This window comes from Lineus longissimus, chromosome 8 (assembly GCF_910592395.1).
Source record: "Lineus longissimus chromosome 8, tnLinLong1.2, whole genome shotgun sequence".
NCBI lineage: Eukaryota > Metazoa > Nemertea > Pilidiophora > Heteronemertea > Lineidae > Lineus > Lineus longissimus.
In genome coordinates this window covers 13,867,798-13,887,866 of record NC_088315.1, presented here as the reverse complement: position 1 = coordinate 13,887,866, position 20,069 = coordinate 13,867,798, and the positions used below count along the sequence as shown (strand labels likewise).

At 38.3% G+C, this 20,069-nt stretch overlaps 1 long non-coding RNA gene across 2 annotated transcripts in view; it reads left to right on the top strand.

Moving 5' to 3' along the window:
• The first annotated feature begins 485 nt into the window (after nucleotides 1–485).
• The window catches only part of LOC135492130 (uncharacterized), a 195,295-nt gene continuing 175,711 nt past the window's right edge, over nucleotides 486–20,069 (top strand). Inside the window, exon 1 of one of the 2 annotated variants that reach the window (XR_010448032.1) lies at nucleotides 486–651. This is a non-coding gene — a long non-coding RNA (uncharacterized LOC135492130). The remainder of the gene's footprint in view (nucleotides 652–20,069) is intronic. The other variant, XR_010448031.1, reaches the window with a different exon arrangement.

Sequence of the window (20,069 nt, the reverse complement as noted above, 5' to 3'; positions counted from 1 at the left end):
AAATATTTGAAGCTACATGTAGAACCGAAAAGTTTATGGCGGATGTACTAATATTACAAAGTTTGTTGACCCTACTTTTCGAGGTCACAGGGTTCAACCACTCAAATTTCACCATTCTTTGTATCTGAACTTGGTCCTAAAAATTTCCAAAGAATTGGGGACAATTGAGATATTGCATGACGAAACGTGCAACCATATTTGTCTTGGACAGACATCCCAAATATCTGCCAGTATATATGTATTTTATCAGCAGGGCCAAAAAGTTCGTTTCGGGGGAACCCCTTTCATGCCGAGGCCCCATGATAAGAACAAAATAGAAAGCAGTTGCAGAAAAAAAGAGAGAATAAAGTTAACAAGACATGTTCAGTGGCAGTAGTGATGTGAAAGAGATAATGAAATGTTGGCGTCTGGTATCAACTGGTGGCTGCAGCATGTCGGCAGTTCCATCATCCCTCGCCTGGTACCGATATCGCTGCAGTCGCGAATCGGGAATTCTCTCTCGCTGATGCACAGCTCTCTCATAGGGTAGCATCTTGTAAACTCTCCCGTTGATACACTGAGCCGAGTACTAACGTAAAGGAAATAACTGCTAAAACCATCACTCGGGATATCTTGTTCAAATTGTGGACGTTCCTGAAATTGACATTTAAGGTAGGGAGCTGTTTTTCGGAACTTCATTTGTATTCTAAATGTGATGTTTCAATTTCAGAGGAAAGTGACGTTATTATCATGTTGCGTTTTGATATATGAATTGAATGATCAAAACTGGCTGTTTTGATTTGAGGAATAATGCACTGTACTCTTTTTGTTGCTATTTCATTATTGCCACGAAAAAGTCGAAACAAAATAAAAAAAGACACAGGATGAAGATCAAACACTACATAAACATGTCTTGCATCAAATTCGCACCTCAAATCACCAGTTCATATTCATTTGTGTTGATTGCGTTCAAACTTGCAATATTTCCATCAATTGGATGTTCAAAAACCACCGTAAAGGACCCATTATATTATACACGTAGTCTTGCATCATATCAAGTAATTTCAAGCTTATTGTAAAGAATCACGCCTCTTTTTTGTCATTCGCGAAAAGTAATTCTGTTGAGAAATAATAACATTTATGTTTGTTTTTCCAATCAAATTTTTTTTGGTACGATTTCTGTTGTGGCGACTGTAATAAAGATCGATAAGTGATCTTGATTGGAGGTCGAAATATGCCAGAAAGTCATACTTCTCCCAAATCCCCCATGGTTTGGTAAAAAATGTAAGTCTCCGGAGCACCGCACGTAAACGTTCATTCTTTATTCAAAGTTCATAAATTTGGCAGCAATTGCACCGACAAAACTCATAGCCCATCCTAATGTGATTTACTACCTCAAATATTACGTCATCATGAATAATTTCGTACTTGCAGAAGGCGCCAATAGAAATATTAAACTTTTTTGTCGGCGGAGGTAGGGGAGGGGCGGCAGGTCGAAAACTGCGATAATATTCTTAGTTAAGATTAATAGAGAGTTTGAGATCCGCAACTTATAGCAAAACATATATGTATACTAATAGACATCGACGTAGGTTGAAAAGTATAGAAAAGTGATTTGAGAAAACCCCAACTTACGTGACAACGTAGGCCCCTATTCGTATCAATAATGTAATATGAATACGGATTCGATTCCACCAGTGCCGTGCGACCAATACAAACGCGCGATATTTTGGCAAATTGCTGTCGCTGTTGATGACTGACCTGACTTTGCAAGTCTTGCTGGTGAAAGACGGGAATATACCCCAAACGAATCGGTGTACTGCTTGATCTGAATGAAAGGCAATATCATGTTTGTTTTGGAGAATGATCGCATGGACTACTCTGAGCATTTCATGGCCCAATGCACACAATTCACCTTCACCCTAAACAGTTTCTGAACATTCAAGAAATATGATGCGCATTGTTATTCGATGCCATTCAATGTATACAAGCTCAATATTTCCATAGACAATGACTTTGCGACACTTAATTGGCTGAAGGTCGATGATGTTACCGGCTTCGTCTTTAAATCAACAAATATACGGGTCCATGTGTACGCCAGCTCTTTTATGAGCAATATTTTGAAGGGACACTGTTCAGTGTGGGGATTGGGACGGTGTCAGCAAGGCACTGTCCACCGATGGTTACAACAGCGCTAGCTGACGACGATAACAAATTTGAAAACTCAGGCCGATTCGACGGCGAATAATAATTCCTGTCAAATGGCATTCGACGTGGATTTCGTGGTAGATATTTCTAGATGATAATTTTAACACATGCGTTAATAGGTTTCTATCGTTGTAGCTGTCCTGTATAAAAAGAGAAAATACTATTTTTGGAGTACTGTGCGTTATTCAGGGTACGAATTGCGCTTATTTCTCCCATATCTGCATTGGTTGTAAAGATTATTGTATGTGCCCTACACCAGAATTGGCAAATATGATCACAAGCTTTTGGGTCAAAGTGTTCGATAAATTGTCTTAAAATGTAATAAAAGACGGTAGACTGTCCGCTATGGTTACTTTCATGCACTGCCATGACTGCCCGCTATGGTTACACTTGTACAGTAACGACAGTGACAAAGGTAACCATGGCGGACAGCGCTAGCAGACGACAATAACTAATTTGAAAAATCCTGCAGATTCAACGGCGACTAATTCCTGTTCTACTCGACGTGGCTTTGTTGGTAGACATTTCCAGATGATAATTTAAAGACAACTATTAGTAGGCATATTGCATTTAATGTTATACTAGTAATTGACCTGGTCGATCAATTTGAAGACCGCTTTGTTTATTATCTGTTTGAGTGAGTGTGAGAGATGGAGACAAGGTAATGGTTTATTATTAAGGCCTTAATGATTTTTAAAATTTTATAATCAACCATTTGAAGATTACTTTTGAAGGGGTATATTCCGACTATGAGCTAATTACTGTAGGGTTAGTTCTGAGCATGGAAGTGAGATGGATACGTTGCTGGTTCTGAGCCGTCGATTGACAGACGACTTTTGTCCAGTTGCAGAAAGTAAAATGTCAACATGGTCCTTGCACACAGCCGCTAGACAACAATGCCCTTTTCAATTTATTTGATCACATGATTCATGTGGAGGCTACAATCTGATTGGTTGATCTGCGACCAGACGCTATCTTGGTAATTTACATAATGTAGACAGTGACAAATTTTGAATGCTTTAATTAGGATTATTCATGGGAGTCGCCCAAAAGAGAAATTAATAATAATAATTAGGTCATGATCAAGGGATGGTCTTTGCGCCGCGTCGTCAATTGATGTGTACTTTGTCCTCTGACGGAGAAATTCGGTGATGCGCCAAATCCGAGCAAAGAGATATCTTCGATATTTCGCTATTTTATAAATTTTAAAGTAGGTAGGCTAGTTTCGTTTGCAAACAGTTTTCACGTGTGCCTTAAGAACCCATATCGAGGGAATCTTATGACAAAAAAATACCACCTAACAAAGATATCTTCGATATTTCGCTATTTTATAAATTTTAAAGTAGGTAGGCTAGTTTCGTTTGCAAACAGTTTTCACGTGTGCCTTAAGAACCCATATCGAGGGAATCTTATGACAAAAAAATACCACCTAAGAAGGTTCTACCTCCATAAATGGAATGTTTTAAAGAGAAAAATCGCGAGTTCGGGGCTCCTGGAAGTTCGTATTCTACATATATAACCCTACAGTTTTGTTATTTAACCCGTCGTTGGTGCGGTGATCGCCAAGCTATTTATAGTAACGGTGCAAAGGGGTTTCCCAAAAGCAAAAATCGCTAGGCTAACGGCCGTGTGCACCGAGTATCTGCTTACGTAGGTTCTCAGGGTTGAATAAAAATTACAAATATAGCCGCTGATAAGGACATTGGCCATGTTGGCAGGAATCATTTCAGTCCCTCTAAGTCTTAGACACTGGTATGATGTGCTGCTCGATGTTGGTGTATCTAAATCCATTTTGATGCAACCGCCATCTGGCGGCCATATTGGTCTTAATATGGCCGCCAAACTCTGCTCAATGGCACTAATATTTAACCAGGCTTGCAATATATATCAAAAAGATCGGATGCGAGTGAGGAGTCCAGTCGACTTTGACATTTGAAGTGAATTAGATGTGGCTATGAGCACACACAGAAAGACTAGAAGCTTTAAAAAATCATGTTCATAAATTATTATTCAACTCATTTGCGTATTACAAAAAGGAGTGGTTGGTACGTTTCCAGTAACCATCGATTGCAGTTTGACGACCTCACTATGCTGAATCTGCAACAGTTCTCTTCATCCAGCCTGATCTGAAAAAAACAATAAGATTTATTTCAAATTTGCAACTCTCTATCGGTAGGTGGTACCTAATTCGATCCGTCCAGGGTCGGTCAGCTGTGCATATTGCTGTCAATGATATCATTGATGAGGCACCACCCGATTCAAGTCTTTAATACTGGTTTAGATCAAAGTTACAGGTACTGCTATAGCACACACAGCTTCGACACATGCCGATAGCCAAACAATTATCATACATGTAATTGGACGATGGGACTGGTCACTCACTGGGGTCACCAAAATACTCAACAAAACCTCAGACTATAAACCATTCTAGTCTTAGACCTTTCAAAAACAACATTAGTCAACTGCAGGGGATAAAAAGAATGAAAGTGTTGTCAAAACATACAACTAACCTACTCTGCCTGAAAACAGCTGATTTGCTAACGGCTAATTTAATTGGAAAAGTACCCGGGTGTGACAAAAGTTGAATATGCGCTACAGGCGGCCACCTTGGAACTAAAAAATAAATTATAGATTCTTGATTCCGGCGAGATATCAAATCATTTTCATCAATACGGACGTTTTTACTTACAATTAGCACTAGATCCGTATAAATATCATATCTAGAGGATTTCAGAAGGGATGGTTAGAAGTGTCAAATCTTCAAAATGTCTAAAATCGGAAAATATTGACGAAATTTCATCCGGTTTTTCGTTTCAGTACCAAAGTTCATTTTCTGCTTGATTTACGTTCGTCTCATGCCCTTTCGCGGAAAAGGCGCCAAAAGTTTGACGAGCAAGTGACAGTTCGCCACGCCTCCCGCCGTCCACAAAAGCATCGTTGCCGACGTGCGTGGTTTCTAATTTCTCGGCAAATAATAGATGCATTTTTTGAAATTTGAGAGAATGAGTGATTAGATACATGTTTACCTTGGGTCTTCATCGTTTTTTTCATGCATCATCGATGAAACGCCGAATTAAACCAATCATTTACACGAAAATGCACTGACGCTTCGTCGAAAAACACGTGACCTGGACCACATGCGCGCCAATGTGCCGATCCGCTTTCCTCTCGCCGAAAATTTAACAATTTCTTTTTTTTTACATATTGTGTCGGCTTATACACAGATACTACAGCAAAATACATGGAATGGTGATATCTACAAAAACTTATGAACAATTATTGATATGAAATATAGATTTAATGGATAATGCTAAAAAACAGTTGGTACTGCTCAATAAGCAGAAGAGTCATCTCAGCGATAGTTTGCCTTCCCACTACCATTGACAACTGGAGCTAGGGAGTATGGTATATCGTGGTGATCATGGACTGGGTGCCGGTCGAATAATGGATGAGCAAATCCTCCTTCACCATCTTTTGTTTGGCAAGAGCAGGGCTGCTGACGTTCGGACTACAATTGGCTTCGCAGTCAAAACTTTAGAAATACGCCAAAATTCAGATTTTGATCCATTTCTGCCCATAATGAAATCACTTCTGTTCATCACTCATATCAACAATCCCTGAAGGTATTAGGGTGATACCTGGTTGTTCTTGACCGGAGTACCTCAATGACCTCCTCCTGGAAACAGAAGGTCGCACTAGGTCAGCCACTTTCAAGACCCTTCAGGTCAAGCGGACCAGATCGAGGTACGGTGACCGCAGCTTTTCAAGGTGCGGCCCGTACCTCTGGAATAACCTTTCACTTGAACTGAGGTCCCAGCCAGAGACAATGATCAAAAAACAATTAAAAACTCTGCTTTTTAATCGATTCTTCGGGGAGGTGGCGCTTTGAGCGTGGTGCTACCACGGAAAGGCGCCCTATAAGTGTAGCATTCATTCATTCATTCATTACCCTGATGAAACCACAGATTGAATACGGAGAGAGAGATACTGAGAGAAAACCAGGAAAAACAAGGAAAACTGCCTATTTTAGTGTGGGCAGCCTTACTTAGAACACCACACATTTATACGTTGTCTCTTTTTTCGCCAATCATGGAGTTTATGTATCATTCCTTCACCTGGGAAAATGTCATGCCTCTGTATCCAGAATAAGGGTTCAAATTCACCGAGAATGAAATTTTGCATGTAAAACTGTACAGAGGAGTTTTAGACGGAGTGCCGTTATATCCAAAACTGGCGTGGCGTAACGGACGGCTATCACCTATTTTCCAGTCACAATTTACGCCTGCAACGCGTAAGCCGTGCAAAAAAACCAAACATACGGCGAGCCAATACATCCGTAGACTGTGGTCTGAGAATTCGTGTAACCTACATCCAAGGTAGGCTGCGTGTGTGCCCATTGCGATTGACACATGTCAGTTTTGATTGGTTCATAACATGACTTCAAAATACGCTCTCCAGTTCGTGCGTAATACACATGGCTCACTATGTTAAATTTCAATTTCTCTTTATTACTCGACCCTCACCGGATAGGTTATCTCGCGCAGAACACAAACAACATGAATGTTTACACACGTACTAACAATGAACATTCTCATGAGTATGGGCATTGGCTCGGCACCGCGGCGACCCGTGCGAGAGCGGCATCCCGGATATCCAATTGGAAATTCCCGCGTGACCGTCATCACTCGGGCCACAACAGCCCCATGCTCGCCGTCCACACTCCATAGCCTAAGATACTGACTTTTACAATAGACTTGTAAGGTAAAATGGGGTATTTGCAGCCCCGGTCTAATTGTAGCCCCTGGCAATGTTTTTGATTCATATTCCAGTAACCATGGAATTATTCAGCCAACGTAAGAATGAATATGAAAGAGGTGACTCTTGAGCATCACAACATAAATAGATTTGGATTATGGAACATGTTATGTAAGAGATTTGGCTATAAGAAGTAAACAAATCAGACACATGCACAAAAGAAGTTGGGATCGAACTTTTCGCAGGTATACATTTTCCACACTTACAGAGCATTGATATATCTGAAACTTGGTTCAGGTGATCAGTTTTCGATTGTAGAGAATGTTATATGTGGCATTTGATGTAACTATCAAAATTCAATTTTCCAGAGACACTTTTCTGACCTAGGTACCAAGCAAAATCTCGTCGTCAACCTAGATTGGAATAATATGGAAAGTTTTATTACCAATAAAGACCATAAACCTCTGAAAAAATGTTCTCATACATAAAAAAACATGCAATTTTAAATTTTATCCAAAGGCCGCGGGATTTTGTTGCCCCTGGCCACGAGTCATGTATTGTCTCTCAGAGGCATTGTTTTAGATTAAGTGTCCTAAATTTGCAGGGGTAAAATTGGAAGAATTGCCACTACAAGATGCAGGCCGATATAAGTGAATCTGCCTGGAAATCTCTTGCGTAACCAAAGTTATATGTGAAAAATGGGCTACAATTACCCCCATTTTACCTTACATGAGCTTTGTCCAAACAAACGGTTGAATTACCAAGGGCATTCACTAGGTCCTACGTAGTTCTGAGTACTAACACAGTAGACTTTTTCAAATAAACAGTCAAATTACTAATAGGCCGAAGTATTTACACATTACCTTTTTTTAGATAAACAGTCAAGTTACCAAGGACATTCATCGGGCCGATAAAAAGTTCGGACCTTTATACAAATTAGAATTCACAAGAAAACGTGCTGAAATAAGCCTATTTCTCAGATTGATAGTATCTCTACATACAAACATAAAGTGGAACTGGTCACCGATGGAACCATCATTACACTTAGTACAGAGCCGCCGCTCTCGTCGCACATTTGCAAAACGTCCGGTTTCAATTGGTAGTTTATGGTTACCACATCTAAATTTTGGTGTAATTGTAAAAAAAATGTTTAGAAAGTTGGGGAGCATGAGAGTCGCAATTCTTCAATGACAGTATTATAATGACATCGAGACGTGAATGGGATACGCACGACCAGCGCTCCATGCAGCCTACTTCATTTTCTCCGCCCGAGAAAACGTGCCTTCTCATTTTCGGTTGAAAAGTCAGGCGTGGATCAGTTGGTGAGATTCGGCCTGATGAACATGTGAAAAAAGGGCCCGTAATAGGCTTCCATTCAGAAACCCAAGGGAGAGTCGGAACTTATTGATTTGTGTTCTGTTTTATGGGTTGACCGTTGATAAAAGTTGATGGGACATTCAAAATATTATTCTACGGCGCAGATCAGAAAGATGAGCACATTAAGCGATGTCATTCTTAAACACTCCAGTCGCCAATATGGCTCGAGTATATAGTTTGCCTGAAATGCGGTCACCATCATGACCTGGTTTGCATAGTGCATCGGCTTTTTACTCCTACATACCTTAAATACAAAACCCTGAGAAAAAGCAATGAATTCACTGTGGAGAGCGGCTGTTCCGATTACTTGACACACCTGTACCTGTATTGTACCATTCAATAAAACAGACTTTAAACATGTTAAATGAAGTTCACAACTATCTCAAGCCTTGGGTTAATATTATATACCAATTTTACACTGTTACACATACTTCTTTAGAGCGGGAGGAAGCATAATTCATATAACGGCAATCGCCGATCGCTGTGCGGACACAATACAAATAATGCGTTTATTTTTCTGTCGGCACTGGTCGGCAATCCGGTTTACAACCAACTAAAACGGGTGTTTTGGTAACGGTGCTGCAACATTTGATTGTGACGCTCTAATTGGGCGATTATTTTCTACCGCCAAATCTGTCTGAATGCTATGGATTTCACATGGGGTTTGAAATGTCGACAAGCGAAGTGCATTGAAAGAACCTGGTGCCAGGATGCAACAATAAAACGGGTACACTATTGAAAACGAAATATTGTAAAACATATGAATGACAATATAGATATTTCTCACCAAATTTCATTTAACATTTGTCACATTGTCAATAACTCGAATATTCTTGATCCAGGCAAGACTTCGAAAAAGGAAAGGAAAATAATGTTGTATACAAATGGCGACGTGAAATATATATTGCCAAATTAACCCGATTATAAAAACCACTAAAAATATAATTGTACAGAAAGTAAAAGGACTGTAAAGTTTATATATCTTACCCCTACTTCTGCATGGATTATTCGCCACTTTGTGTAAAATTATCAGATTGATGTACTCTGAAGGAATGAGCACTTTCAAAACATTTCACTGAAAAGTGGCAAAATGCGGCGGCAAAAGCCTATTTGACCTTTTCGTGTCGACGTGAGCCAATCGTGTTATCTCTTGAAGAGAACTGTCGGTTACACTGCTCTCATGGGAGGAAGGGCCACCCTGCACAGACGCATGATCAATGCATTTGCTGCAAAAAATAACTTTTCTTTCCTTAATTTTATTTCGTCTATGGACCTCAGATTCGTTGCCAACGATTCGTGGTGATATGTGTCACTTCGATATGCCAGGTACGGCTTATAATATTTCTTCAGTCAACTCGTTTCTTTTTTTGTGGCGAACCCGGAATATGTGGTTTTCTGTTAATGTTGGAACGTATGCATTGTAAAAGCCATATCTGAACTTACAATCAACACATCAGTTGAGAAATGACACAAAGAATATATGACTTTAGTTTATTTTCTAAATCAGTTAGTCTTGAGTTAACCAAAAGCATAGTCTTTTAAAGGAAATAGCCAGTGAGGGGTTTGGACAACATATGATAGTCTTCAATCAAGAGAAGGTAATCCAAGTAGAATGAGTATTTGTTTCATCAAAATCCGTCCAGTAATAACTTGAATAAATGCCGCGCTGTGTGTTTTCATTGCCAGAAATATGCTAATACATGTATCTGGTGAATAAAAAAACGCACCGAACTTCAAAGGTTATTAACTGCGAATTCGTTTCTTGCACGATAACGTTTAGTGCAGAAAACTTTGTTAGTCTTTAATTTACAGCCAATTGAAGAAAATCTTTCACAAATTGCAATGACAAAAATTTTTCTCGAGACATTGCCTGCAGGGATAGATGTTAACTAAAGGTCATGGAGCACCGGTTATTTTTGGACCGTCTTTTTTCTAGACAGATAAAGGTCATAGTCTGAAACAATATTTCCATCAGTGAGTGCATGGAGAAGAGGCTTGGGGCAGTATCGCAGCAGGAAGGTGGGCCAATTTTACTTTGTGTAATTTGCCAATGTAGGACTTTCAAGCAATGATTTCGACATTTTGACTGTTTTTCTTATATTTGGCATTACTTTAATATCCATGACAATATCAAACTGTGGGGGAAATGTGGATAAAGAAATGCACGAATCAACGAATTTATGATTAGTAGGGCGCCTTTTGAGATACACCCCTCTAAAGAAAACAGCCAATCATATTTACGGGACGTTTTCAAGGTCAACAAACCAGGTCGTTCCCCACGCTCTTCGGACGATCCCTGGCATGGCTGCTAGGTATTCCACGCTCGTATGGCGACCGATCAATTTCTGTTCTTGGCCCAAGACTTTGGAATGATTTGCCTTTAGAAATGCGCTGTCTCCCTTAAACTGAACTTTTTAAGAAAAAATTAAAAACGCACTTTTTTTGAATACTCAATATGATGCCATCTATTGTTTTATCAAATGTTCTACTATTTTAAATTTGTCACTGTTTTTAATACTTTAATAATTTTTCCTTCCTGCACATGTACAGTGCTTAGAAAATGTCTTTTTTACATTAATGTAGCACTTAAATAGAATAAATTGTTATTATTATTATTATTATAAATTTTGGGACAACATTTGGTCTTAACGATGGTATTCTGGTGATATTTAGACACTGCATATTTTGACCCATTATTCTAATTTTCCCATAAATCTGAAATCATCAAGCCCGTCTTAGATAGATTTTAGAACGATGTAAAAGAGTCAGTACTTAGTTCTTTTTTTATTAAATCTCGTTGCCATAGACTGGATATCTTAGTAGTTATTAACCCTTAAATCTGGGTGCCTTTTCTTTATCCACCCGATATATGAGGGGATGTCGAAAAAGGAAATTACAGAACAAACCTGAAATATCCATATGATATTTAGCACATGCAATTCGTTGTCTCTATTTCAGAACATCAACAATACTTCTATTATTGGAGGTTTATCGTCACATTAATTAGCACGCTCGTTTAATTTTGGACCTAGCCCTGGCTCAAAAAAGCATTCTTATTATGGATAATCAGTTTGTGGCATCACCTTAATTAGCATTGTTATGTAATTTGATTCAAAAGACCAGCTAGAATTTTTTCAACGAAATAAAATCTGTATCGTCTTGATATCCATTTACACAGTCAAAATGTGTCTCAGGCTTTAATTATCCCTCAATTGATGCATTCTCTATAACATTTATGCCTATGAATGTTTGAAATTAAAAACATGTTTTAATGGTTTCACGGCACTAAAATTCGTCAGTTTGACGTTTTTGGTTTGCTGGACCGTATATCATAGACAAATATCAGGCGGATAAAAAAACCAGCACCGGACTTCAAGGGTTTATTAGTTCAAAGATATCCAGTCTATGGCAATGAAATTTAGTGAATAATAGGTCCTGACTGTTCTCCACAGTATTTTAAATTTTGCTTAAAGAGTAAGTCTATCCGAGCTGCACTGCTCATCATTACTGTAACCACAGTGAGAACTTAAAACGACCGAGAAACTTTTGAGTGGATATTTTTACAGCTCACATGTGGCTTCTTTTGAATGGCCATTCCCGCCAAAAATACTATACTGGTCCATGCAGGCCACCATTTACATGGTATGACATCGCAATATTGTATATTACGTCATAACGGCATTTGTTGTAGTTTTTGCATTTGCCCGACAGTCGGCGCCTCCGTGATGTCTTTCTTGGATTTGGTTGTGGCGTCATTTTCGCCATCATGGCCGACGTCTTTTTCTGGCGCCAAGACATTTGTTCCTTTAACAGCCGATTTAAATTCGCATTGTATTTAATGTGGCAGTCATTCTGCTCACAAGTTGGTTCAGTTTTAATTCATTTCGCTGGTATCTAACAGGTAAACTGTATTTCGAGCTATTTGAAATGCTGACTCTTTAAGATAGGATTGGCATTTTTAGACTTTTAACACAAAAATAAGATGAAAGGTCAAAATATGCAATGTCCAAAATAGCACAACAAAACTCTTGTCAAGACAATATCTTATCCAGCACTGTATCTCAAAAGGCATCCAGTCAATCCAACTTCTTGATCTACATCAGCACCACTGCCTGAGAGTCACCTATGCAAATTACACTAAGTGATGAATTAGCCCACCATCCAGCTTCCATACTGCAGGCAACGTCTCATGAACAATTTTAGACATTGCAATTTTTGACAAGTACAACTTTACTTAATTGGCTGTCAAATAAAGACTAACTGACCATTTTACACCAAATTTCAAGAATAAGCACACAAATATAAGCTATATATGTGGACTCAATTTCAAGAGTCGAAAAATGTATCAAAAGTAATTAACCCCTGAAGTTCGGCACGATTTTTTCATTCATCCGATAAATGCATAGACAACCATGCCTCCCACATAAAAGGGCTGACTGAAGACTATATCATTTTATTTCAATTTAGTATAAAATGCATGAAATGTTTAGCAAAATTATTAGGTTGTCTTTATTCATATTCATCATTAAAAATTAAAATCAAAGTATTAACATTATTTTGTCATGTAGAACCGTAGTGACACGCAACGGACAAAAAGACAGGTAACAGATCATACACCTCAATCCGGCGGTCACATGATATATGACGTATGCGTGTTACCAGGGGCTACGGCGCGGCCATTTTGAATTGTTCACAAGTAGTCCTCGGATTGAGAGGTTGACGAGGACTTTATGTCGTCTGCGCTTAGTACACTGCCTTTTTCACTGTCTGTGGACACTTGAGTTCACATACAACTGTAGTTTGAAACAGTAGTGTCTTTGACATTGCATTAGATCTTTACTGCGATTCAATCTTTCAGCTCATCCAATAGCACATTTCAGCATGACCGCTTCACGGTTAATTTGCTGGTGATTATAATAATTATCGAAAAATCATAAGCCAGAACAGTGAATACACTGGAAATGGGTTCGTTTATGATGATTCACGAATCGTGCAAAAATTAGCGTTTTGGGTTATTTTGCTAACAAGAATATGCGTCATATTCGTAGCAAGTAAAGCTTAATTGGGCAACCTGCAATGATATGAAGATTACTTGAGTTCGTGCATCCTAGCATCTCAAAAAGTTGAACGTTTCACCGTCTCGGTTTACTATGTAGCAAGTCTCATGATCATACTTATTCAATTATTTTACCCGTATCCGGTCTGTTGATTAAATCAAGTAGAAAGTTGTCTGCATCAAGAGTACTCAAATTTTCACAGGAGTCATGATTCATGATATACGAACACATTAATGTATTTTGGTTCTTGATTTTAATTAATATACATTTCGATACATGTTATCATCTTGTCTCTATTACGGCATACAATGTACAGAAATATGTACATAAATAAGTAATTTAATTAATAAGTACATTAGTAACATGAATTTATATATATAAATCAAATCACGAATCTTACATGTACGAAATCTTGAATATTCTGAAAGAGTACCTTCCGTTGTGAATCATAATCTCCAGGTAAAAAATGATTTGAATGCTTATGATTTCCACTCGATGCTTTCCATTTTTTATGAACTCAATATGGCGCAACTGAATAAGAAAGTATCCTTCCTAATTCTGAAGAGGATTAGACTGAAAGCATTATACCTTATTGTTATGACACTCGCGCTTAAACATATCGTTAATTCTCGTGTTGCTATTTACAAAGTCTTGTCATCATCGGTTAGGGCTCTTGAATAATTTAGCTGGCGTCTTATTGTTCAAACAAGCAGCTGTGCTAGCTACTCGCTAGTATTTCAAATGCCTGTGCTAGAAAATGTGAATATCCGGTTGCTGTGGATAGTAGGGAAAATAAACTGAAGCAGTAGCCTGTAGCACTGTACGTATTTAGTTCCGAATTACATGAAAATGAGACTGACCAGAGGGTTAATGCTTAAGCAGAATACGTGGTAAATATATAACTTTAATAATGGACTTGTCTTCTCGGCAGTTCCAGTAAAGCTTATTTCGACATTCGCGTTTTATGCCCAATGTCTTTGTTACTTTATCCGGCGCGTTGCCAAAGAAAAAAGGCTTTTGGGTGTCAAATGCTCTATCATATATGAACATCGCGTGGAGAGGAGCCTTAAGGGTACGCAAGTCGAGAGCAAATGTACAGGTCTATTGTCATATTAATGAAAGCCGTGCGCCCATGAATTGTGTTGCAAGACCGAACGCCAAGTTAGTCGGAACTTTCTTTTTCGCTGCTTCATGTGTTGGCGGAAAAATTTCTAAGAAATCAGTAAATGTGCTTTTATACTTACCGAGGAATTGTCCCTATACTGAAGGTTCTTTGGGCAGAACAGGGCATTGTGTCTCGGAATCACACCTACGCACGCCAACGCTAGACATGAAATAGATATTCTTGATTCAGAAGGTTAGTTCCGAGCTGGCGGTTCATAATAATTTTCTTATGAAGACCGTTATGGTAGACCGAAATTAGAGACCCAAACATTGATTATAAATTATGATATAATTGGTTAGATTTTGATAATTTAAACTGTCATAATATTTTTTGCTTTACAAATATTTTGAAGGGTCCAAATAGAAGACTTTACCAACGTTCAATTGCGTTTTGCGCGTTCATGTTATCAAATCATTGAGTTACAAAAGGGCCCAACTCCTTTTTTTCCAAAAAATCAATGTTTTACCTGGCGGTATTTTATAATCTATTTACCTAAAATATTCAGCAGCAGAAAAGAAGACCCCCTTATATTGATCTAGGCCAATTTCCTCTGAATTATACAATGTGTGTCCTATTGTTTATGCCAAGAGTTCGGCCCTTTTCAATTCAGTTTACCTTAAGCATTTCAAGTCAAAACTTGGGTCTTTTCCCATCTAGCCTGGTTTATGAACAAATAATGAATAGGACAAGATTAAATATTACAAAGGACAGTTTCGTTCAGTTAATCAAACAATTTGATTTTAATTTGTATTAAACGATGTTGATACAGTTGATCCTCCATCCATTATTGATTCCCAAGTAAAGGTCAATTTCCTAAGGGAAGGAATCACAAGATCCCATCCCTGGACCATAACTGTGATGAGAATAAACAGTCAAGGAGTTAAAAAAACAACACAAAACTGCTCCTGGACTTTTTACATTGGTGAATTAAAGTTGGGCACATTTGTAAATCAATGTTTTATCGATTATTTCCTGTCAGAGGCAGATAGCCTGTCGACAGCGGCCCAGTGTTGTGATGGCGAAAGGTGCACATAGATCACGTTGTCAATAATGTTGACAACAATACCCAATAATGTTGACAACAATACCCAAACGACGACACAAGCAGAGATGTGGCGTCGTATGACAGGCGGAGTGTCCAGTTATTCAATAAACTAAGTTTATTCGTAATAAACTAGGTTTATTTGCGAATAAACTAGATTTATTGGTGAACAACTTGGTTTATTGGTGAAGAAACTTAGTTTTTGGCAAAAAACTTAGTTTATTGGTGAATAAACTAAGTTTTTTGCAAAACACCAATAAACCAAGTTGTTCGCAAAAAACCTAGTTTATTTGAAAGAAACTTAGTTTATTGAATAACTGGACATTCCGCCTGCCATAGCGTGGTACTATTTGCGGTGACGTAAAGTGTGACACTCGGACGGCGCCAAATATGCTCCCGCGCCAGGAGTTTATTTAACCCGTTGCCAGGTAAAAAGAACAACCGCCGACTCTTCGCCCTATTCTATATTTGAATAGTTTAAACCTATTCGGAAAAATCATTGCTCTCAATCCTCATTTTCCTTTTATAGATTAGAGAATTGCGGAAAAACTCTTGGAATTGGGAAAACTATAGCCCAGATGGCGTTTAAAGAAAATACGACAATCAGACATATAACCCACTCTGAGTCTTGACAATTGCTGAATACTTTGAAATGGCACCAGTATATGAATCTTCATCTAAATAATCTGAACTTAATCGCCATTGCTCAAATTTTGAATACCGATTATCCTCGTAGTATTATACATATACATATATGAAGTCAGTCTACGAAAAAAACCCAGCCTAAACAAATTGTGTAATGGCGTTTTTACGGATTATTATAGTTTGTCTCTGGAGAATAGCGTACCAAAAAAATCGGACAAAATCGGAACACAGGAAACCTCTAAAAAGCCGTTACCTTGGCAACAATAAAAGACATAAAAACTTCTGTTTTCGTTATAACTGCGCTGTTTCGATGCAATTAATTGGCTAGGAAGTGGTAGCTGACCGAGCCTGTGGAACGCAGGGAACCGCGTCGATTTCCCGCTAAAACTCTCAGAAGCATAGTTGGCTAATGCAACAAGAAAATAAGAAACATCCTGAAATAAAAAATGCCCATTCATTTATGGAAAACATGAAAAACATGCATTATACCGAAAGCACCCCAGGGCATTCTGTTACTGAACACAATCATTTCTGGAGCCACGCAAACTGTCTGAAGAGATTGACATATTCGTACATAAATGATTCATGCCTTTTTAATAATGAAATTGCTCACTGTATTGATTTTTCGTAGACCTTTTTATGTCAGTTACCATGAAAAGTAGGTCAAGTCGAAAAACCGGCTTACAGGTACTGTATTGTTGTTAGATGTAGCCATGATATACAATATGTACAATGAGTAAGTATTTATAAAGGTCAGGATGTTGTTTTTGTAAAGCCAGGTCTGCATGTTCCAGGCCTACCATGACCACGTCCCTTGATCGTTTAATGAATGTCTATAACCATGATAACCAGTACAAACCGACACTATTAGCAGCAGACAACGCTAAAATAAAGTGTGCGGTTTCATATCTTGTCGCAAACAACAACCATGAAGTATGACAGTGGTCTTTGAAATTCCAAAATGCCTTTTCTGGTTTTACTCAGCGTGATATTTCTGGCGTAGGCGTTGTATGGAGTTTTTGCGAAGCCTCCAAACCCAAATGTAAACACCTATCCCATTGTTCAAATTCCAGATTACGACGCCGAAAAACGCGAAGCGTTCGGGTGGGTCGTATGTAAAAGTTAAAGCGACCCAAAACGAAACAAGCCAAACGAATTAAACGAAACAAATAAACTTTCAAAACATGAAATTGAAGATCAGTTTTAGATGTAATATTGATAATTGCATGAATTGAAAATGCGCTTTTGATCACCGTGACCCACTGAATTTGGCTCGTTTCAAGATTTAAACAAGCCAAAATAAACAAGTGAATGAATCAAATTGAATGGGACTATGTGTATAATATCATATTTTATGCCACAAAGATATTTGACCAAATCCTGCAATTAATTTTACATGTAAACTTGATCTTTCATTTCAGGTTTAAAACGCGTATTTGGCTCGTTTATTTTGGCTCGTTTCGATACTTACAAACTACTGATCTTGTGAGAGTTTCGGAGGTCTTGCGAAAACTCCCTATTATTTCAGTGTGTCACAAGATTGAACAATTATGTCATGTTATTTGGCACAATCCCAAAGTATCGACCTGAACGAATAAATGTATTTTTTGAGAATTTCGCATTTGGTCCAATGGTGGCAAAGTGATAGTGGACCAAAGTTCAGTAGCTGACACCGCCTGCCCAAGCATGACATGTACTGTGTAAAAGAATTCGAGAACAATATACTCATTACGGAAGAAACGTGCAACAGTTAGTCAAACGGACAACTTACTTGAAAAGTAGGCCGTATTGGTCAAACACCGGTATTTGGTGAGACAACCAATTCCTTAATTACGATCGTTACAATAGAATCTGTTTTTATTTCATTCGTGGACGACTTTCTCTTCGGGGGATTTAGTTGCGTTTTACAGCAGATCTCTAGACGGGCGAGGCTGGCGATTTCCGTGTGATTCCTTTGATGGAATAATTGCAGTTGATTGAGGATCGCTACAATCAGCGTTGATTACTTCATTAGACAACACTTTGATGTACGGCCTTGTCATTAGTGGATAACTTGTGCATCATAAAATTGGCGAAGTCAGAAACCTCTGGTTAATTACAGCCTTCTTGTCTATATTGAGTGTAAAATGTACACAGTTGAGCTGTCTAAACAGAACACATCAGGCCCCCGATCCATTGTTGAAAGTCTTCAGTGCAGTGATTCAAATGAATATAAGCATGATGAGGGTTACGGGCAGCTAGAAGTAGAAAATATACGCACTGGTATCCTTTGTGGTTGGTCGAAATGAGGGGCGAAAGGAGTGCCTTTCACCCCCTCTAGCATCCTCTTTCCCTTCAATTTTGACAAGCCACAGAGGATTTCGAATAGTCTATTGTATATTCTGGTAGTCTGCAACTGGACTATAAATTTGAGCAGAGTCTTAACTATAAATTATTTTAAAAAATTATTGAAATACTCTGATTTGAGTCACCACAGTGATTTTAAGCTGAGCATTACCTGTAAGACTGGTAACAAGAGAAAGCAATTCGATGTTATGTGCCTTTAGTATATTCTTTATCATATTTCGGCAGTAAAGCGTTCCTGAATACGATTGCACTGGGATTGAGGTGTAACACAATCGTGGTAATGTACCATGAAGTAAGGGCTGCTTGGTGCTTTAAGGGGTAAACACTTGGGCAGAGCAGAGTGGCCGACCTTTTCATTTTAGTGGTAAAATTTGCCATCGGCTTTCAAGAGTTTATACATTAATACATACATACATAATGAAATTTATATAGCGCTGTATCCAGAGATACGATCTCCGCTCAAAGCGCTTTATGATTCGTTCAAGAGGAAAACCACGCATTCAGAGTATCATAAACGTCCCACATTCATGAACTTCTAGTGTCAAATCCAAAGCATTCATACACAACTTTTGAAACACTTTTACTCAGGTGCCGGTATTTAATTGTCGGCAACCGTAATGGATAATGTATCAAGTTTAAGGTTGTTTAATTTATTTTTAAGAGCACCCCCGACAGGAGTATTCACCCGGGAATTGATGAACGTGATATTCTCTAAGTATTTCGAATGATTGAAATAATTCAATCATCGTAATCCAATGCCCACGAAAGCCATTCTGGCCGAATGAAAAAGAAGAAGCCTTATGTATTATTAATCAACTAATGGTATATGCATCGCCATGGCGTCAACTGAAGGTTTGTGACTTTGGTGCTCTTTAGTCACAAGGCGTCACGAAACCATAAACGATCGTATCTTATCATGATTCGACGATTCGAAATTAATTAAATGATGGTATCTTTTTGTAAGTAGTGAACACACACCTAATAACATCCCTTCATTTCTTATATTTTTAAGCCTCCTAGTTCGTGGGAAAAAACATTACCGCCTTGAATTCCGATGTCGGGAAAGGGCAACAATTGTAAGACCGATTTGTCTTTACCATCCCTATATATACTGATAGAAAGAAATAAGCCAATCGGCATTTTCCAAATATTATGGGAAAAAGATGCATTTATCATAATTTATTTTGTTAAGTTAAAACCGATTCCATCTAGTGGGCACGTTTATCATGTACAAATTAAAAACATGTTTTATAGTGGGGAATCTTTTGATTTCTTTCTTGTTAAAGATGAGCTAACATTTTCAACGTTTTGAAATTTGATAACATGATATTGTTAAAAAATACAATAAAATATGTCAGTGCGAAAATCGAAGAATTCGTAACTCGTAACTCGTAATTCGTAACTCGTAACTCGCCACTTTTTCCGGGTGACGAGGCTTGCGTGAATTAGGAAATCCGCAATTTTCGCAGTGACATTTTTTATTGTACTGATTATA